Source organism: Acipenser ruthenus, chromosome 50 (genome assembly GCF_902713425.1).
Source record: "Acipenser ruthenus chromosome 50, fAciRut3.2 maternal haplotype, whole genome shotgun sequence".
NCBI lineage: Eukaryota > Metazoa > Chordata > Actinopteri > Acipenseriformes > Acipenseridae > Acipenser > Acipenser ruthenus.
The window spans coordinates 5,810,366-5,833,543 of NC_081238.1; the positions used below are offsets into that span (position 1 = coordinate 5,810,366).

General features: G+C 41.2%; 1 pseudogene; it reads left to right on the top strand.

Annotated features, from left to right (window-relative positions):
- Positions 1 to 19,564, top strand: part of LOC131721968 (zinc finger protein 883-like) — a 76,401-nt pseudogene extending 56,837 nt beyond the window's left edge.
- Positions 19,565 to 23,178: the final 3,614 nt, after the last annotated feature.

Consider the following 23,178-nt stretch of genomic DNA (forward strand, 5'->3'; position numbering starts at 1 on the left):
TCAGAATTATGTACAGACACAAGCAGGAGCAGCACATTTAAACACACATTCTCATCAGAATTATGTACAGACACAAGCAGGAGTAACACATTTAAACACATTTTCTCATCAGAATTATGTACAGACACAAGCAGGAGTAGCACATTTAAACACACATTCTCATCAGAATTATGTACAGACACAAGCAGGAGCAGCACATTTAAACACACATTCTCATCAGAATTATATACAGACACAAGTAGGAGTAGCACATTTAAACACACATTCTCATCAGAATTATGTACAGACACAAGCAGGAGTAACACATTTAAACACACATTCTCATCAGAATTATGTACAGACACAAGCAGGAGCAGCACATTTAAACACACATTCTCATCAGAATTATGTACAGACACAAGCAGGAGCAGCACATTTAAACACACATTCTCATCAGAATTATGTACAGACACAAGTAGGAGTAACACATTTAAACACACATTCTCATCAGAATTATGTACAGACACAAGCAGGAGTAGCACATTTCAACACATTTTCTCATCAGAATTATGTACAGACACAAGCAGGAGTAGCACATTTCAACACACATTTTCATAAGCACGCAGGCTCCCGTATGGTTATGTGCACCAGGACTCACACACAGTACACACAGTGACTGTGTTCAGCAGAGTCTGTTGTGTGGGTTGGAATGAAGACTGCATTTTTGTTTCAAGTTCAGTTTAGAAGCAGTTTTAATTGTCTTTAGTATTAAGTTGTAATCTAGAGTTACTTCACAACTAGATAAATTCCATCAATGTTTAAATGGTTCTGATGTTCATAGCTGTTTTCAAATGCACACAATATCATCAGATCAGTTAAAGTCTTATCTTGTTTCAATTGTTCATCAAAGTATAATTGTTAAATTGTCTTTTTAATATACATCTCAATTACAATGCATGTACAGCAGAACCCCAGAGTTATAAACACCAAAGATACAAACTGACCGGTCTACTGAACACCCCGCTTTCAACCAGAAGTATGCAATCACTCAACCATGCGTGTAATGCAACCACATAGGAGCTCCTATAAGCGACACGCTGGTCACAGAGAAGGCAAAATTACTATCCAGAAAGGTGAGGCAGATTTCAAAGCAAGCTCTGTACAGGCAATTTTACTGGAACATTTTAGTTTTAAATAAAGCACAGGTTTTTTTTTTTCAAGCTGCACGAATGCATTTTGTTTAAAACAAGCACAACGTTAACCCAGGTTTCATGGACGTTTAAACCTGTAGTTTTTGCTACAGTTACGATTTCAATGGTAATTTAAATGTAGCCTTTTTTCCATTTATAGTACTGTTTTAAAGACTTCAGAACCATAACACTATGAGTATTGTATTACTGTATCCGTGTGTTATTCACCTTATTGAGGGTGTCCACATTTAATTGAAATTCAGTTTACGAACATTTCAGGCTTATGAACAGCCTCCATTCCCAAGGTGTTCGTAACTCTGAGGCTCTGCTGTATATTGATCTTACTTTGATCACTCTAAATACATAAAGAAATAAATACACAGGGAACAGGATCTCTGTGAACTTACCTCTCAGGAGTAAATCTCTGCAATGAAGATTCTGCTGGAAATTCACTGCCAGGGACATTATGACATCACTTTCCTTTATGATGTCACTTTGATGTCAGTGCTGAACATGAACAGCACGATGTCTGTTGCCATGGCGCTGTGCTTATAAACAGATAACTGCATTTAAAATGGCTGCTCCAATCAGTCTTCTTCAATACAATAAATAATTATTCATTTGAAATATATGCAATGCAAGCTGGTCCTGTTGCTTTTGCTGGTCTTTCTCTGCTCTGTATACCAGTGATGCCCTTCTACCCAGCGTGCAGATCTACTGTGCTGCTTCACTGCTTTATGCTTTCATTTAGTAATTTAGGTTTTTTTTTTGGTTATAACTTTTTAATAATAAAACACTAAAAAGGGAGTTACTTTTTACAATTAAAAACATGTAACTTAAGAAATCAGACCTTTTGTTTTCTTTCATCTTTTTCAGTAGATTTACATGGTTTCTTTGGGTTAGTTTCTAAAACCTTTTAAAAAAATACTGTAATTGGACTGTTTAATACAAACCTCTCTCACTCTCTGACATATATTACACTATGTAACACAATTTTTGTTCCTGGGTAGTAAGTGTTATTTCCTAATTGCTTATGCCTCAAAAGTATAGAAAATGGCTATTATTCCCCACAAACTTTGCTTTTGGTGACCAGGACAGTGATATTTTGAAAAAAAATTGTTACACGGTGTTATCCATTGAATACATTTAGTTTTGTAACCTGCTCTGTCACTCCACTGGGTAGTTATTCATATAATAAAAAGCATTTCATTCAAAGAGCTTTAGTTTTCTAACGCCTCTCAGGGTTTTCTTGTGGAATGGGACGCTTTTTAATCACAATAAGACACCTCAGGACATCTTTTCAAAGCTTTTACGCCAGTCTTTAATTAACTCCTATTTATTTTAAAGAGGTAAACCACCTGTTCATTTTACAAAACTAGAACCACACAGCTGAGTAATACACTGTATTTCAAGTCCTCTTCAGCACTCTCAGTGTGTTTAGTTTTTCATGTTGTAACATTAACATGATGTTTTGTTCTTTTTTAAATCAATAGCAGTTAATTAAAGCCTGGAGGAAGCGCTTTGATAACGCGTCCCCTCGAGTCTCACAGAGCAGCGCACTCCTTGGCGTGTCTCATTGCTGGTGACTCTTCTGCTGCTGTGGACGCGGCTCTGTTGCCTGGTTTAGTTCGCAGCGCAGTCTGAGGAAGATTCTCAATCTGTGCCGCTGGACAGCAGGGAGGAATACTGTCCTGGATAAAGAATAGGAGACAATAATACAGTTTAAGAGAAACTAAATAAAAGCATGGGGTAGAAATAGCAGAGGTTACTGCCTGGAGGTTTACTCGTAAAGAATGACCTTTCTGCGACCCTGTGCTGTATTTACCAAAAACAAGCTCACACGCCCTGACCCTCCAAGACTACCGAAGAGAAAGCTATGAAACTGCGCCCACGCCTACGCCATTGTGGATCTGTTTGTGACAACGGCGCTGAACTTGAATTAAATTAATATACGTCTAAAAACATTATCAGGGATATAGCGTCAGTGTTTAAACATCTTGTTCTGAAGAAGAGGACTGGAATAGCAATATCGGTACAAAACACAGAGTATATATCTGCAGAAAACTCTCTGCATCAGCGCTGCTGCCTCCAGTCACAGCGTCCCGGTTCATAGAAGGCTGTACCAACTCCGGCATATGGGGGGGGGGGGGGGTGTTACCTGAATTAAAATTGTATTCACTTGAAAAACTAGAGCTACAAACAGCTCGTTTACGGTGATACAATTGAAAGTGTTGTGTATTTTAAATTAAAAGTTCTCCGATATCACGATTACCTTTGCGGTCCATATTAGATGAATTGTTAAACCGGGCTGATCAGTTTGTATTTTGTGATTGGTATATTCCTCGTTCTGTGGGAGACAGACCCGTTCAGACACTGAGGGAGAGCAGAGAGGAGGTGAGAGAGTCTGCATGGAGCTCTACAATGTGTTTATAAACTACAGAGCGCTGTTATATTGTATTATTTTGAAAGGTCCGGGTTGTAGTGTGGTAGGAGCGCGTTGTTTTATCCGTTCAGACACTGAGGGAGAGCAGAGAGGAGGTGAGAGAGTCTGCATGGAGCTCTACAATGTGTTTATAAACTACAGAGCGCTGTTATATTGTATTATTTTGAAAGGTCCGGGTTGTAGTGTGGTAGGAGCGCGTTGTTTTATCCGTTCAGACACTGAGGGAGAGCAGAGAGGAGGTGAGAGAGTCTGCATGGAGCTCTACAATGTGTTTATAAACTACAGAGCGCTGTTATATTGTATTATTTTGAAAGGTCCGGGTTGTAGTGTGGTAGGAGCGCGTTGTTTTATCCGTTCAGACACTGAGGGAGAGCAGAGAGGAGGTGAGAGAGTCTGCATGGAGCTCTACAATGTGTTTATAAACTACAGAGCGCTGTTATATTGTATTATTTTGAAAGGTCCGGGTTGTAGTGTGGTAGGAGCGCGTTGTTTTTGTGTGTGTGTGTTGTATTTGTGAAGCGGCGTGTCTGTGTCAGCGCGTTTGTTTTTCTTCTCATCCTCTCATTCACAGTCTGTGTGTTTCAGGGCTGACAGCTTCGCGGGTTTCCAGACAGATTCTCATTGTTCTGAAAGCGTCTCGCGGGTCAATACGGGTTTCGTTCTGTTACCCGGAGCGCGCGCCGGCTGCTCGTGGCTGCTGTCTTTCTGACGTCACACGCCGCTTGTAGAGAAGCGCGTCTCCAAACCTCGCAGCGCAGCTCAGTGACGCGCTTGAAAACGCGACACAGCATTCCCTAATAACACTTGCAATGCATTATGACTTCAAAGTCATCACTGTAAGGCGATGACCTTATTATTTATTGATTTTATTTTGTTTGATTTTACTTTATTATTTCTTTGATCACCAATTGCCACGACAACACACTGTTTATGTATGTAGTACTTATTTTAAGGTAATAAATAAACACAATTCTCTAGGGATTTATTTATTTTTAATTATTACTCTCTTACATCTCATTACATTATGTATGTGTGTGGAGATTAGATAAAGGACTATTTGGAAGAGAAAATAGGAGGCACTTTTTTACACAGAGAATTGTGAGTGTCTGGAGCCAACTCCCCAGTAACGTTGTTGAAGTGACACCCTGGGATCCTTCAAGAAACAGATTATAATAATAATAATAATAATAATACTAACAATCTTTAGTTTTATATAGCGCCTTTCATAGTGGACCACCATCACAAAGTGGTGTGTGAGCTATGCATCAGTTGCAGAGTCACTTACAACAACGTTTCACCTGAAAGACGGAGCACAAGGGGGCAGCAGTGTGGAGTAGTGGTTAGGGCTCTGGACTCTTGACCGGAGGCTTGTGGGTTCAATCTGCTGTTGTACCCTTGAGCAAGGTACTTTACCTATATTGTTCCAGTAAAAACCCAACTGTATAAATGGGTAATTGTATGTAAAAAAAAATAAAAAATTGTGATATTTGTATAATGTGAAATAATGTATAATGTGATATCTTGTAACAATTGTAAGTCACCCTGGATAAGGGTGTCTGCTAAGAAATAAATAATAATAATGAAGTGACTTGCTCAGGGTCACACAATGAGTCAGTGGCTGAGCTGGGATTTGAACCGGGGACCTCCTGGTTACAAGACTGTTTATTTAACCACTGGACCACACAGCCTCCTAAAAGGAACGATAAGCTACTAACAACCAGGTTTGAGGACAAAATGACTCTGCTGATCAGTCTTTTTAAGAGAATGTATTATAAAACACCAAACATACTTATTTAACGAAAAGAGAACTCTAGTAACTTTCATCCATCATTCTTGAGATTAGAGAGATAGAATCCTCTGGGATTATAAACATATTATTATTATTTATTTCTTAGCAGACGCCCTTATCCAGGGCGACTTACAATTGTTACAAGATATCACATTATACATTATTTCACATTATACAGATATCACATTATTTTTACATACAATTACCCATTTATACAGTTGGGTTTTTACTGGAGCAATCTAGGTAAAGTACCTTGCTCAAGGGTACAACAGCAGTGTCCCCCACTGGGGATTGAACCCACAACCCTCTGGTCAAGAGTCCAGAGCCCTAACCACTACTCCACACTGCTGCCCTATTACAAGAAATTCTGTGTCCCTTCAATAGTAAAGCCAGCCTTGCTATTAAAGCCAGGTTTTGTCGGTCCCTTGAATGGCCTTAGTAGCACTATATTTAAATAAATACATTTCTTTTTCAGCTGCTACTAAGCAGAATCCAGTGTGCTGCCGTGGACAGTGTGGAGATGGAATCTGTCCAGATTAAAGAGGAGTTCTCTGAACCTGAACTTGTCCCCTTTAGAGCGGAGGTCGCTGGGCTGGCTTCCCTTCCCATTAAACAGGAGCTCTGTGAGATGCAGTGTGACGGCAGTCAGCCACAGGTATCTGAGATTAAAGCTGAGCACAGTGAATTGGAGATCTCTCAGACAGAAGAACCCCTTCCTGTTAAACAAGAAGAGGTGCTGGAAATTAACCATATTAAACAGGAGCCCCCTGAAGTAGAGTTTGCCCACATGGAACCAGGGAAGGAAGAATCCGAGGACTTCAAACCAAACATCCCTGAGCTGGAGAGAATCTGCGTGAGAGAGCAAGGTGCTGGAGAGGAAGGCTCTCCCAACAGCATGCAAGGAGGTGGAAAGGAAGACGGTCAGTCACATTCAGAATGCAGTCTAGCAGGTGAGTGACTCCCAGTAGCTGTGACATTGTCATTCTAGATTGCGTGATAGTGTGGCAGACAGGGAGGGAGGGAGCATGTGGATTACATTACTAGCTATTTGTTTTTCCTGTACCACTCACACCAGTTCAGGATAGGACTCACTACTGGTGATCTTAAGATACAGATATAAGCCCCTTTCACACTGGCACTCCTACCCGATTATACCAAGGGGGAGAAGAACTAAAGTACTGTATATAACATTAGAAATGTTCAGTGTCTAAATAGAGGGATATTATTGTACATGTGTAGCTTTATTAGGGGTGCTTGATTCCGTTTCATTTATTTTAGACTTTTAGACTTCTACAAATATATAGTTTAAACATTCAAGTAAAAACATTGAGAGTGCTATATCTTTTTAAATAAATAGCTTTCTATAAATGATCGCATAGCCTATACAGACGTGCTCAAATTTGTTGGTACCCCTCCACAAAAAACGAAGAATGCACAATTTTCTCTGAAATAACTTGAAACTGACAAAAGTAATTGGCATCCACCATTGTTTATTCCATATTTAATAGAAATCAGACTTTGCTTTTGATTTTTTATTCAACATAGTATTGTAAATAAGAAAACAAATGAAAATGGCATGGACAAAAATGATGGGACCGCTAACCTAATATTTTGTTGCACAACCTTTAGAGGCAATCACTGCAATCAAACGTTTTCTGTAGCTCTCAATGAGACTTCTACACCTGTTAACAGGTAGTTTGGCCCACTCTTCCTGAGCAAACTGCTCCATCTGTCTCAGGTTTGATGGGTGCCTTCTCCAGACTGCAAGTTTCAGCTCTTTCCATAGATGTTCGATAGGATTCAGATCAGAAGGCCACTTCAGAATAGTCCAATGTTTTGTTCTTCTCCATTCTTGGGTGCTTTTAGCTGTGTGTTTTGGGTCATTATCCTGTTGGAGGACCCATGACCTGCGACTGAGACAGAGCTTTCTGACTCTGGGCAGTACGTTTCGCTCCAGAATGCCTTGATAGTCTTGAGATTTCATTGTGCCCTGCACAGATTCAAGGCACCCTGTGCCAGGCGCAGCAAAGCAGCCCCAAAACATAACCGAGCCTCCTCCATGTTTCACTGTAGGTATGGTGTTCTTTTCTTTGAAAGCTTCATTTTTTCATCTGTGAACATAGAGCTGATGTGACTTGCCAAAAAGCTCCAGTTTTGACTCATCTGTCCAAAGGACATTCTCCCAGAAGGATTGTGGTTTGTCAATATGCATTTTAGCAAATTCTAGTCTGGCTTTTTTATGTTTTTCTTTCAAAACTGGAGTCCTCCTGGGTCTTCTTCCATGGAGCCCACTTTCGCTCAAAAAGCGACGGATGGTGCGATCAGAAACTGACGTACCTTCACCTTGGAGTTCAGCTTGTATCTCTTTGGCAGTTATCCTTGGTTCTTTTTCTACCATTCACACTATCCTTCTGTTCACTCTGGGGTCGATTTTCCTCTTGCGGCCGCGCCCAGGGAGGTTGGCTACAGTTCCATGGACCTTAAACTTCTTAATAATATTTGCAACTGTTGTCACAGGAACATCAAGCTGCTTGGAGATGGTCTTGTAGCCTTTACCTTTACCATGCTTGTCTATTATTTTCTTTCTGATCTCCTCAGACAACTCTCTCCTTTGCTTTCTCTGGTCCATGTTCAGTGTGGTGCACACAATGATACCAAACAGCACAGTGACTACTTTTCTCCATTTAAATAGGCTGAATGACTGATTACAAGATTGGAGACATGTGTGATACTAATTAAAGAAACTAATTAGTTTGAAATATCACTATAATCCAATTATTTATTATCTTTTCTAAGGGGTACCAACAAATGTTTCCAGGCCATTTTAGAATATCTTTGTAGAATAAGCAATTATTCATCTCTTTTCACAGCTTCTTTGCTTTATTCTATAACATACGAAAGGCATGCAAGTATACATGATAAAATAGCTTTTAATTTCATCACTTTTCAGGAGGAATGAAGCATTATTTCAATGAGCTGTAAGGGTACCAACAAATTTGAGCACGTCTGTATGTCTGTAAAAATGTCTTCTGATTGTTCAGTGTTTTACCTCAGCTTATCAACGATTATCCATGCATTGATGTTTTATTTTTCAAAATAAACAAACGTTATTTATTTATTTTTTTTAACAGACGCTCTAATAACTAAAACAGTGTTGTGCATAATAGTTAAACAAAAAGGCACGACTTGCATTCAAATGAGAACACTTCAATTATATAAAAAACAAAAAATACAAAGGACTTACATTTAACAACTGAAAAGAATATGCGTGTGTCTGCATCAGATTAACATTGTAATAATAATTTAAAATACTGTATTTAACAGAAGTAATTTCTGAACTATGGTTGTTCAGTACTGTTCACATTTTTTGTCCAAAAGCAAAGCGTTTGAATTAATCCCACAAACCGTGACTAATGTAACAATTGTACTAAATTCATCTTATTTTTCTATAGTATTGCCATATAATCCAAAGACAACGTGCTTTGAAACAAAAGGTAATTATTATTTATTTTCTTATTTTCTTTATTTTCTTGGTAGATTTAATAGATAAAAAAATAGTGTTGCCTTAATTTTTAAATGAAGAAACCGTGCATCCAATAGGCCTGCTTGTGATTGGTCTTCTCCAAGACGAATGTAAAGGCTTGAAGTGTGTATCCTAGCAACGCACTGATCTGCCGTACCAGCACACGAAGCAGCACACTCACACTCAAGGATTTAATGCAAACCAGCAAGACTTCAAACTGGATACGAATTCCATGCATCGATTCACCAATATGTAATCGAAGCTCGGTAAAATTTAAGGACAGATCATTGATGCATAGATTCATTGTTGCGCCCCTAATATATATAAGAACATATCAATATATATAATAGGAATATAACATATTTCTTTATCAAGTAGTTGTGATTATCTGTCATGACATCCACATGAGCTTGTGGATTCAAACAAATGCTACCTTGATCTGTAAAGACAACTGCAAAAAAAAAAAAAAAAAAAAAAAAAAAGTCAGGGAAATCAAATAAATGCATTTTCAAAATACTTGGTTTTGTTTTGCTTTGGTATAAATCAGCTTTTAAGGTTTTAGTTTTCGTCTTGTGTTTCTGTGGTGAAGCACGGGACCTAGCGCTCACTACAAACTGTTTTGTGTTCTATGGAGCATTATAAGGGAAAAATTAAAAAGTTAATTCATAAATTGGCTTGTCAATTCATGAGTTCATTCTTAAATTTATAAATGAATTTGTAAGTTAATTGGTCAATTCTTGCATTCAATCGTAAATTAGCAGTTTGGCAGTTGATCTTTTTAGACTTCATGTTTGAACATTGTCAGTCACACGAGAGGGGGCGTCTACAATCGATAGTGCTGCCAGCGGTTGTTTAGGCCTTCGTGACGTCACTGTGCTGCTAGCAGAGGCAAAACTTTGGCTTCAAAAGTGGGGGGAGGGGGGAAGGGGGGCAGTTTCTGTAGCTCGGGAATACATGAAGATTATTCAATCTGAAGTAATCCAATATGTTCCACAAGTATAACAAAGCATTGAATCCCTTGCATGTCTAATTAAAATATCAAAGACATTCCTGCAGCAATCATTCAAAACAATACATTATTGGCACAGTTGCCATGAGTGATGCGTGTGGCAGAGAGAAGCGACTGAACATCAGTGGGGCAAGTATGACCACATTATTGTGCATCTCAATTTTGTATTTGTAATTGCAAATCTCATTTCTTTTTCCTTGTAGATTGCTAATCTCCTGTAAAATGAATCTGATGAAATCAAACTGTCTCGATCTGTCAGAATGACTCGAATTGACTCAAGCCAGATAGGTGACTTGACTCGAGCAAACTGTGACTCGACTCGATCTTGGCATGTCAAGGACTCGACTCGATCTTGGCATGTCAGAGAATCGACTCGAGCTTGGCATGTCAAAGACTCGACTCGAGCTTGGCATGTCAGACTCGACTCGAGCTTGGCATGTCAGAGACTCGACTCGAGCTTGGCATGTCAGAGACTCGACTCGAGCTTGGCATGTCAGAGACTCGACTCGAGCTTGCCATGTCAGAGACTCGACTGGAGCTTGGCATGTCAAGGACTCGACTCGAGCTTGGCATGTCAAAGACTCTACTCGACTCGAGCTTGGCATGTCAGAGACTCGACTCGAGCTTGGCATGTCAGAGACTCGACTCGAGCTTGGCATGTCAGAGACTCGACTCGAGCTTGGCATGTCAGAGACTCGACTCGAGCTTGGCATGTCAAAGACTCGACTCGACTCGAGCTTGCCATGTCAGAGACTCGACTCGAGCTTGGCATGTCAAAGACTCGACTCGAGCTTGCCATATCAGAGACTCGACTGGAGCTCGGCATGTCAAAGACTCGAGCTTGGCATGTCAAAGACTCGACTCGACTCGAGCTTGGCATGTCAGAGACTCGACTCGAGCTTGGCATGTCAAAGACGCGACTCGCGCTTGGCATGTCAGAGACTCGACTCGCGCTTGGCATGTCAGAGACTCGACTCGAGCTTGGCATGTCAGAGACTCGACTCGAGCTTGGCATGTCAGAGACTCGACTCGAGCTTGGCATGTCAGAGACTCGACACTAGCTTGGCATGTCAGAGACTCGACTCGAGCTTGGCATGTCAGAGACTCGACTCGAGCTTGGCATGTCAGAGACTCGACTCGACTCGAGCTTGCCATGTCAAAGACTCGACTCGAGCTTGGCATGTCAGAGACTCGACTCGAGCTTGGCATGTCAGAGACTCGACTCGAGCTTGGCATGTCAGAGACTCGACTCGACTCGAGCTTGCCATGTCAAAGACTCGACTCGAGCTTGGCGTGTCAAAGACTCGACTCAACTCGAACTTGGCGTGTCAAAGACTCGACTCGACTCGAGCTTGGCGTGTCAAAGACTCGACTCGACTCGAGCTTGGCGTGTCAAAGACTCGACTCGACTCGAGCTTGCCGTGTCAAAGACTCGACTCGACTCGAGCTTGCCGTGTCAAAGACTCGACTCGACTCAAGCTTGCCGTGTCAAAGACTCGACTCGAGCTTGCCGTGTCAGAGACTCGACTCGAGCTTGCCGTGTCAGAGACTCGACTCGAGCTTGCCGTGTCAGAGACTCGACTCGAGCTTGCCGTGTCAGAGACTCGACTCGCGCTTGGCATGTCAAAGACTCGACTCGACTCGAGCTTGGCATGTCAGAGACTCGACTCGAGCTTGGCATGTCAAAGACTCGACTCGACTCGAGCTTGGCATGTCAAAGACTCGACTCGACTCGAGCTTGGCATGTCAGAGACTCGACTCGAGCTTGGCATGTCAAAGACTCGACTCGACTCGAGCTTGGCATGTCAAAGACTCGACTCGACTCGAGCTTGGCATGTCAAAGACTCGACTCGACTCGAGCTTGGCATGTCAGACTCGACTCAAGCTTGGCATGTCAGAGACTCAACTCGACTCGAGCTTGGCATGTCAAAGACTCGACTCGACTCGAGCTTGGCATGTCAAAGACTCGACTCGAGCTTGGCATGTCAAAGACTCGACTCGACTCGAGCTTGGCATGTCAAAGACTCGACTCGAGCTTGCCATGTCAAAGACTCGACTCGAGCTTGGCATGTCAAAGACTCGACTCGACTCGAGCTTGGCATGTCAAAGACTCGACTCGAGGGTATGAGTAGAGGACGTAGTGAAAGTAATCTGTTCCTTTGTAAATGATTAGAAACAAACCAAAAAGAACCGGTGACTGAAAACGTGAGTGTTGTGTTTGTTTGTTTGTTTGTTTCTAAGACTAGTAACACAATCTGGAGCTGCAGCCGCAGGCCAGCATCAAACCCGGACACCAGCACTTTCCTCACCACAACAAATTGTATTACACACCACGAGCACTAAAATCACTCACTAAAGAACTGTGTCTGTGTTTTGTGTTACGTGTGGGTGTTAAAAGAACGGGACTTTTTGTTACGGGTCAAACCCGGGGATTCTAATTGAAGTGTGTGACAGGAAATGACCGAGGTTGAGACTCAGAGACAGTTTAAACATTCAAAATAAAGCTTTTAATAAACAAAAATACAAAATAAACCGGCACAAGGGCCAAACAAAAAGGTTTTAAAACACAAAATACAAACAAAATGAAACTTACAAAAGAATAAAGCTTCCAGGCTTGGCATTGCCTTCACTGGATTCAAAAACAAACAACAGAAAAACAGCACACACAAAACACTCTTGTTTCTTCTAGAACACTCTCTCTAGCCAGGGCCTCTACCCTGGCTTTTATCCCCTGTGGCTGGAATTAATCAATAATTGCTGATTATTCAATTAGGGCTCCAGCCACATTCTCACATGTTTTCCTGGCAGGGAGGAATTTTAACCCCCTCCCTGCCAGTCCCAACCACGTTCATAAAGACGGGGCAGTCCCCCGTCACAAAGTGATACAACAATATTATTTACAGCTGATTGCCGTCAGCCTCTGGACATTGTGAAACCAACACACACCCTTGCACCTGGATATAACTGTGTGTCTGTTTTCTTCTGCACTGCTGCATTACCTTCATCTGCACTCACTTACCCACTTTGCCACAGCGTCCCTATGTGTGGTTGCTGCTAATACTTTCTAAGGACCTGTCATTGTTATGAGTAATTAGTGGGGCTTGCAAAGCAAGAGTCTCCACTTTAAATCTTCAACATACTACTTCTTCTTCTTATTATTCTTCGGCACGCTACTCCTCTTACACCGTTTAAGCTACAAACGCTGTTCAAACTTAAAAATGCATTGACCGGTCTGGAATAGTGTGCTTGTATACAATTTGTTCATATCTTTTATACTTTTTAAACTATTAAGCTTTTTGTCCTTTTTTTGTCCATCTTCATTCACTTTAATGGGACTTTTTTCAACATTCTGAAGCTCCCCATTGTTTAAAAACTCCCAGACTTCCAACATTGTATTTACTGTAAACGGTGTAACTTTTGACACAAATCAGCTACTTTGACCACTTACCCAACAAGCAAGACAAAAAGTTAGAGCATATGGAATCTCTCTCTACTTCTCTGCTATTCAAATCTGAAATCAAAACAGAAATAACTTTTACCAATCTAGAGATACACCTGTTTTAGTAACCGCACCAACTACTTTTTCTGTGAACCTTTAGAAATAACTGTTATTTTGACCACTTTCCCAACAAGTTAGACAAATACTTAGGACAAATGAAATCTTCCTCTACTTCTCAGCTATTCAAATATGAAATCAAAACAAGAATGACGTCTACCAATCATTTTAGTAACCGCATCAACTTCTTTCAGTAGCCTACTTCCCACTGTTGAATTTACTGTGATAGAACTTTGAAATTGAAAACTTTGAAATTTCAAATTATAGCACATTCTAAGCATGAGACAATTAGTAAACAATGTGACTGTTGACACAAGTCAGCTACTTTGACCACTTTCCCAATAAAGCAAGCCCCACAACTTTACTTGTAAAGTTACCATCTAGTTAGAGGTTGAGTATTCAAAACTTTTATTCTTGGTATATTCGAATATCTTTCCCACCCCTAACAAAAAACCTTAAGTGCTCTGGTTTTTCTGTTCCGTACCACATCATGGATCGCTATTGCTGTGTTACCTGACAATGTTGGCAATAATCCTGACGCTACATACATGCTCAAATTTGTTGGTACCGTTACAGCTTATTGAAATAATGCGTCATTCCTCCTGAAAAGTGATGAAATTAAAAGCTATTTTATCATGTATACTTGTATGCCTTTGGTATGTCATAGAATAAAGCAAAGAAGCTGTGAAAAGAGATGAATTATTGCTTATTCTAGAAAGATATTCTAAAATGGCCTGGACACATTTGTTGGTACCCCTTAGAAAAGATAATAAATAATTGGATTATAGTGATATTTCAAACTAATTCGTTTCTTTAATTAGTATTCGTTTCTTTAACCTCCCTGGGCGCGGCCGCAAGAGGAAAATTGAACAGAAGGATAGTGCGAATGGTAGAAAAAGAACCAAGGATAACTGCCAAAGAGATACAAGCTGAACTCCAAGGTGAAGGTACGTCAGTTTCTGATCGCACCATCTGTCGCTTTTTGAGCGAAAGTGGGCTCCATGGAAGAAGACCCAGGAGGTCTCCACTTTTGAAAGAAAAACATAAAAAAGCCAGACTGGAATTTGCTAAAATGCATATTGACAAACCACAATCCTTCTGGGAGAATATCCTTTGGACAGATGAGTCAAAACTGGTGCTTTTTGGCAAGTCACATCAGCTCTATGTTCTCAGACGAAAAAATGAAGCTTTCAAAGAAAAGAACACCATACCTACAGTGAAACATGGAGGAGGCTCGGTTATGTTTTGGGGCTGCTTTGCTGCGCCTGGCACAGGGTGCCTTGAATCTGTGCAGGGCACAATGAAATCTCAAGACTATCAAGGCATTCTGGAGCGAAACGTACTGCCCAGTGTCAGAAAGCTCTGTCTCAGTCGCTGGTCATGGGTCCTCCAACAGGATAATGACCCAAAACACACAGCTAAAAGCACCCAAGAATGGATAAGAACAAAACATTGGACTATTCTGAAGTGGCCTTCTATGAGTCCTGATCTGAATCCTATCGAACATCTATGGAAAGAGCTGAAACTTGCAGTCTGGAGAAGGCACCCATCAAATCTGAGACAGCTGGAGCAGTTTGCTCAGGAAGAGTGGGCCAAACTACCTGTTAACAGGTGCAGAAGTCTCATTGAGAGCTACAGAAAACGTTTGATTGCAGTGATTGCCTCTAAAGGTTGTGCAACTAAATATTAGGTTAGCGGTCCCATCATTTTTGTCCATGCCAGCTTAACTTTAAGCTGGTGTAACCCAGTGCAAGCCCCCACAGCTGAAATTCATATACTTTAATCCACTCCTCCACCATTGTTGAACTCCATGGCAGTGCTTGACAACACAGTGGGGCTCGGGCACAGAAATATCGCACGTGCACGTCCAGCGATCTTTGAGAAACTGCCTCTGCACAGGGGATACACAATTCTATGGGTTACAGAAGTCTGCATAACACCCTTCAGGACAATTTGATTTTGAAATGCATGCCTCAGTTTGAATGTCAGTGAAGTCAAGTTTTATCTGTATATCTAGTTTGTCTATATGTTAATCTGGCCCTGCACATGCCCTAAGAGTTAGTTCGTACATCACTGCAGATGAATGTGATACATCCGGCGCAAGACCCCATGCGATTTCAGGTCACAGACACATGAGAAAAGGCTGTACGACTTTCCAAAAAATAGGCATGTCGCAAGAGTGTGTGTGACGTAATTCCGACCTGTCACACAGGGTCAGAGACCCTCGACAAATTATGTCGGAGTCTGAATTATGAACCAACCTTAAGCCTACAAGCAGCCCCTCTTACTTTCTTTCCTGTTCATGTTTTCCAGGTTCCAGTCCAGCAGCTAAAGCGAGAGCAGACGGTGGAGAATATCCTGACTGTGGGAAAGGTTTAACGCAGTTAGTGCATTTAAACAAAACCCAGCGAACTCACACAGGCGAGAAACCGTATCACTGTTTTGACTGTGGGAAGAGTTTCAGACAGTCAAACAGCCTTGTTTTACACCAGCGAACTCACACAGGCGAGAAACCGTGTCACTGTTCTGACTGTGGGAAGAGTTTCAGTCGGTCAGACAGCCTTGTTTCACACCAGCGAACTCACACAGGAGAGAAACCGTATCAGTGTTCTGACTGTGGGAAGAGTTTCAGTCGGTCAGACAGCCTTGTTTCACACCAGCGAACTCACACAGGAGAGAAACCGTATTAATGCTCGGACTGTGGGAATAGTTTCAGTCGGTCAGACCACCTTGTTTCACACCAGCGAACTCACACAGGAGAGAAACCGTATCACTGTTCTGACTGTGGGAATAGTTTCAGTCGGTCAGACCACCTTGTTTCACACCAGCGAACTCACACAGGAGAGAAACCGTATCACTGCTCTGACTGTGGGAAGAGTTTCAGACAGTTAGGAAGCCTAAAAGAACACCAGCGAGTTCACACAGGAGAGAAACCGTATCACTGTTCTGACTGTGGGAAGAGTTTCAGTCGGTCAGACAGCCTTGTTTCACACCAGCGAACTCACACAGGAGAGAAACCGTATTACTGCTCGGACTGTGGGAATAGTTTCAGTCGGTCAGACCACCTTGTTTCACACCAGCGAACTCACACAGGAGAGAAACCGTATCACTGTTCTGACTGTGGGAATAGTTTCAGTCGGTCAGACCACCTTGTTTCACACCAGCGAACTCACACAGGAGAGAAACCGTATCACTGTTTTGACTGTGGGAAGAGTTTCAGACAGTTAGGAAGCCTAAAAGAACACCAGCGAGTTCACACAGGAGAGAAACCGTATCACTGTTCTGACTGTGGGAAGAGTTTCAGTCAGTTAGGAAGTTTAAAAGGACACCAGCGAACTCACACAGGAGAGAAACCGTATCACTGTTCTGACTGTGGGAAGAGTTTCAGTCGGTCAGACCACCTTGTTTCACACCAGCGAACTCACACAGGAGAGAAACCGTATCACTGTTTTGACTGTGGGAAGAGTTTCAGACAGTTAGGAAGCCTAAAAGAACACCAGCGAGTTCACACAGGAGAGAAACCGTATCACTGTTCTGACTGTGGGAAGAGTTTCAGTCAGTTAGGAAGGCTAAAAGGACACCAGCGAACTCACACAGGAGAGAAACCGTATCACTGTTCTGACTGTGGGAAGAGTTTCAGTCAGTTAGGAAGCCTAAAAAAACACCAGCGAGTTCACACAGGAGAGAAACTGTGTTGCTGCTCTGACTGTAGGAAGAGTTTCCATCTTAAACAAGCCGTTCAAAAACACCAGCGAATTCACAGAGGAGAGGAACCTTAAAGACTGTTTTGTGTATCACTCTTAACCCTTTGTGGTCCATTTTTTCAGCATGTATGTTTTGTGTATCACTCTTAAGAGCATGCATTTGAAAATGTAAAAATGCAAATCAACTCTCTTGCTCTCTGTCAAAGTGGGCGGTGACGCTAACACGTCACAAGAGGCTTCTCTGCTGTCAGTTTAACTCAGGCTGCCAATGCAGTCAGTGCCTGGGAGCGGGAATATGCAGAAAGGAAACTATTCCACACCTCATCTGATGGACGAGTTGGGATAAATCAATAACTCGGTGTGGAAATGAGTTTCAGAGTTTAACATTTGAACTTCATTAACTTGAAAATAAATAAATTGATGGGAATGAGTATCCAGACCCCTGATGTAGCATCCCAGAGACGAGACTGCAGCGTCCTTACTGGGCAACCGCCTGGAGGATGGGTCTTGGAAATTCATCACTATTCAAAAACGTATGAAAACTGACAGTGTTGCATGACTGTATTATGACATGAATGAGTGAATATTGCGTGACGTGTCTCTTTGCAGTGTGCATTGTCCATGCTTGTGTTTGTGTTGCTTTTGTAAAGTGCCTCGAGTAATAGCAGTGCAGCAGGCATGTGTACGGCTCTTGGGTACAGAAAGTCATAGCGGTTTCATCCCTGGCTCGCTCTTGCTCTTTTGCAATATCTTGCACTTGGTGACAAATTCCCAATGAAAATGTAGCTGAGCTATGACTATTAATCAGGGTTCGTACGCTAGTCTGGAAGTCTGGAAAAAGTATGGAAAAATGCAAAACTGATTTCCAGGGCTTGAAAATCCTTGAAAAACCACGTCTCCGTTATGAAAGTCTTGAAAAAGTCTGGAATTTTACTAGCATCACGGGAGAATGAAAATGATTCCGCGATTACTTTTATTATTAATAATAATTGATCTCTAAAGCGGGTCAGCAGCTCTAGCAGCAACTGTCTAGACAGTTTACTAGTAGCAGCTATGTTGCTTGTGACCAAATCCCGCGAGGATTGCCCCGTGTAACACCCCTGACAACGTCCTCACAACTCAAAAGCAATCCTATCCAGTCAGAGCACTGGTATATGTCACATGACTGTCTGCTCCAGTGAAACGAAGGGTAAAATGGAGTCTATGACAGCCAAGGCTATGATTTTTTAACCAAAGTTACAGACTGGAATTACAAGCTACTGTACTCTGCTCACCGAGATTCACATTGTGTTATCTTGTTGTTACCTTTATTAAATCGTTAACTTTATTTCCCAACCCAGGAAAAAAAAATCGAATACGATAGTTAGGGTGAATTCACACTGGGTTCATTTCAAACGTCCTCAGTTCGGTTCGTTTGCTTTGAAGCAGTGTATCAATGTGCTAGCTGTTCACACTTGCCTTGTATACAAACGTACTGAGTTTGTTTGGAAATTAACTGGGGCTCGTTTTTGTGGTTCACTTCCGTGTTTTCCCAGGACTCAGTTCACTTGTGTTCATATTGAAATAATCAGGGCAGCAGTGTGGAGTAGTGGTTAGGGCTCTGGACTCTTGACAGGAGGGTCGTGGGTTCATTCCCAGGTGGGGGACACTGCTGCTGTACCCTTGAGCAAGGTACTTTACCTAGATTGCTCCAGTAAAAACCCAACTGTATAAATGGGTAATTGTATGTAAAAATAATGTGATATCTTGTAACAATTGTAAGTCGCCCTGGATAAGGGCGTCTGCTAAGAAATAAATAATAATAATCAAGTGAACTTGTTTTTTATTAATAAAAGACCATCGGATGTTTACATTTTCTGGCATTGCTTCTTCACACTATGTAAATATTCAATTACAATAGCAGTACAGTAGCCTTCTGTATATATTGTTTAATGTTTTGCTTTTTTTATTTGTATAAAATCCTCGTATATTGAAAAAAAAGAACTACGGTATTGTAATAATGACAACAGATATAAAGGAATGTATTGTTTAGGGATATAGCTCCTCGTGTAAAACATTAGCATAGAGTGTGTACAGCGATAAATAAATAAATTGTGTTTTATTTCATTTATGCAAGACAACAGAGAACACGTAATTCATACCTGGAAACTATCTGGCAAACTCTGAGACTGACATCCTGCTGTATAGCATTGTTTTCTTTCTTTAAGTTTACTAAACCAAAATCAGGAACATATAATAATTTAGAAAAAAAATCTTGTCCTTTTTTTAATATAATACTTTGTATTTTAGTTTTTTTTTTTTTTTTTGCAGCACTGGTAAACATATTTACGTACACACCAAGCATAACTTTAACAAACAGACGTTTGTTAAAAACTGGACAACGAGCCAAAAACGGAATGTTTAACTTACATACTGTGCTATATTGTATAAGAAAGTTGGTACATGCACACTCCCTCGCACATGCAGCCGTATTTTCTGCAAATGTGATTTTTTTTTCCAATGTCAGTGATGAATCATGAAAGCGATTGGAGGCAGTTCACATCATTCAACATGAACTTGAACAATTCTACAAAAATAAAGAAAACAGCTTTTTTTAAAAAAAGAGAAAGAGGTTATAGCAATCGCACCAGCCGACCGGAGCCACGCTAATTAATAAATTCCCAGGTATGTTGATATTACAGCAAATACAATGGGTTTTGTCAGTCTGATTTTTTAATTTTTTTCTGATCAAATTTCTAACAATGTCGTTGTTTCCCCCGTTGTCCATATCACTCATTTGGACATTTTTACCACCTGTTTGTGTATGCAGTAACTGTACGCTACTGTACAGCCAAATCTACCGGGTTTGTTTCCTGTTTGCAAAAGAACCGAGACCGTCCACTGTTCACATTCACGTTTTTTAAGCGAACCAAACTCAGTTATTTTGCCAAACGGTCTGAGACGATCTCTTCTAGTGGTCTCAGTTCAGTTCAGTTCGGTTTGTTTGCAAATCGAACTTTGATGTTCACACTGCTCTCCAAACGAACCGAACCGTACTGAGTACGAAAAAAAGCTCCAGTGTGAACAGGCCCTTATTATCACCGACTCGGATTAAAAAAGTAAACTCTTTCTGCAGCCCCTTGGTTTGTACAAACGTAGCATGTTAACATCGCTTTTTTCATTTCTTTAATGTGATTAATAAAACGTACCGGTAATTTTAAATGTATGGTGCTTGCTTGTAACTTACAGTACCGAGTGCAGCAACTGTCTCGGATCCAAACCGTCAGCTGAGTGTACTATTTACATCCTCGCTATATGGCCTTCATTATACGATTAAATACTGATTTTAAAATCAGACTGCTGCTGATGTTCACTCGTACAGCTCTATGCAACCGGCACGGCAAAGTAACATTGATTTTATTTATTTATTTTTTTTTAAATAATGAACCAAGATTTAAATTAACTTTTGCAATTGAAACAAAACAGTTTATATTGTTTGTTTTGGGTTGTCCTTTTACTATAGCGAACAAAAGGCTTTGGACCCAAACAGGGTTGTTCTAGCGAGGGTGTGCTGTATTTAGTGTTTGACTTGTATGTTTAATATACCACACTTGCACATTTGTTATTTCATTTTTGTTATTTTTCACCTCCCAGAGTGTTCAACATTTAACAGATGGCATAAAGAAGTTTGGCTCAGAATCCAATCTCATCCCTTACAAAAAAGTAATATACTGCATGTATACTTGTGCCAAAATTGTCTGGTTTTAGTATCCTATTGGTCACATAATACTATCCTATTTTGACATAAGTATACTTGCAGTATACAACTTTTTGTATTATTTTTGTAAATAATGCAACGTAGTTCTCAAATATTGGACATTTCTTAGATTGTATCTTACTTCTCTTTTGCATACCTGCATTGTCTCTTGCTAGATATGCACCTCCAGATTCTGACAAATACTTTTAGAAAACCAGGAGCAACTTCTGCTCTGAATCAAAAAGATATAATGCTCTGCGGCTGCCCGCCTATGTGGATAACTATTGAAAAACTAGTAGAAACTAACTAAGACACAAGTCTGGGAAAAACAAATGGAAGTCTAGAAAAAAGTATGGAATTTTGATGTTTGAAAAAGTGTATGAACCCGGATTAATGGATGAAGCTTTCATTACAGAGCACAAACTAATCTACAATACAGTGTGGCAATGGAAATAAATGTGGGGCCGGGGTGTTCTATAGATTTAGCTGGTACATCCGTGACCTGGACTGTAAACAATGTAATGCGTTTTGTCCAATTTTTAAATGAAATACGTTTGAGTATTTTTTTCTCTAGAGTGTGTGGAATGTTACGGCTCCTCACACCTGTGTCCATGGTCACCTCTGTGTTAATCTCCTAAAGGTTCAAATGAATTTCACTAAAAGCATCTGGATGGCAGACTCCCTTTCTACCGCTCTCCTCCTCTCATTCCCCCTCTACTTCCTTTCTCATTCCCCCTCTCCCCCATTCTTCCCTTCATCTCTTTCCTCTCCTCTCCCTCTCTCTTCTCTTTTTCCCTCTCTTCTGTGATGCTTGATGGGAATACATATCCCACATACATAGTCAGCACTCTGTTATCCGTTACCCAGATACATGTCAATCGCATTTTACCATCCTTTTATTAAGAATAAAATCAATCCCCATTGAGATAAATAATGTAACAAATTAATACACTTGCCCGTCACGCGAGATTTCCGACTCTGTCACCAGTTTTCTAATTATTATTATTATTATTAGTAGTAGTATTTGTTTATTTAGCAGACCCCTTTATCCAAGGCGACTTACAGAGACTAGGGTGTGTGAACTATGCATCAGCTGCAGAGTCACAATTACATCTCACCCGAAAGATGGAGCACAAGGAGATTAAGTGACTTGCTCAGGGTCACACAATGAGTCAGTGGCTGAGGTGGGATTTGAACCGGGGACCTTCTAGTTACAAGCCCTTTTCTTTAACCACTGGACCACACAGCCTCTAATACAAAGCCCACCTCTTCAATGTTACAATTTATCTGAATATCTGTCACAACCCACATTTAAAAAAAAAATGACAATGCAGCCAAAACAAAGCGAGTGAAGCAAGCTACGGTATTGTAACAGTTAATCATTAGACAGGTTTAGATACTGTGATGTGTTTTTTTTTTGTAATTGCTGTTAGGGCCTTACTCTATATGCTATAGTTTTCAGTACTGACTTTGGATACTGTTTTAATTCTGGAAACCGGAGGTTTTTTAATCGTTTGGTTTTGCTAAATTGGAGGGAGGGAGGGAGGGAGGGAGGGAGGGGAGGGGTTAGGAGAGTTATTTTAAGGTTGGGGTGGAGGGAGGGGAGGGGTTAGGAGAGTTATTTTAAGGTTGGGGTGGAGGGAGGGGAGGGGTTAGGAGAGTTATTTTAAGGTTGGGGTGGAGGGAGGGAGGGGAGGGGTTAGGAGAGTTATTTTAAGGTTGGGGTGGAGGGAGGGGAGGGGAGGGGTTAGGAGAGTTATTTTAAGGTTGGGGTGGAGGGAGGGAGGGGAGGGGTTAGGAGAGTTATTTTAAGGTTGGGGTGGAGGGAGGGGAGGGGAGGGGTTAGGAGAGTTATTTTAAGGTTGGGGTGGAGGGAGGGGAGGGGTTAGGGGAGTTATTTTAAGGTTGGGGTGGAGGGAGGGAGGGGAGGGGTTAGGAGAGTTATTTTAAGGGTGGGGGGAGGGAGGGGAGGGGTTAGGAGAGTTATTTTAAGGTTGGGGTGGAGGGAGGGAGGGGAGGGGTTAGGAGAGTTATTTTAAGGTTGGGGTGGAGGGAGGGGAGGGGTTAGGAGAGTTATTTTAAGGTTGGGGTGGTGGGAGGGGAGGGGTTAGGAGAGTTATTTTAAGGTTGGGGTGGAGGGAGGGGTTAGGAGAGTTATTTTAAGGTTGGGGTGGAGGGAGGGAGGGGAGGGGTTAGGAGAGTTATTTTAAGGTTGGGGAGGGGAGGGGTTAGGAGAGTTATTTTAAGGT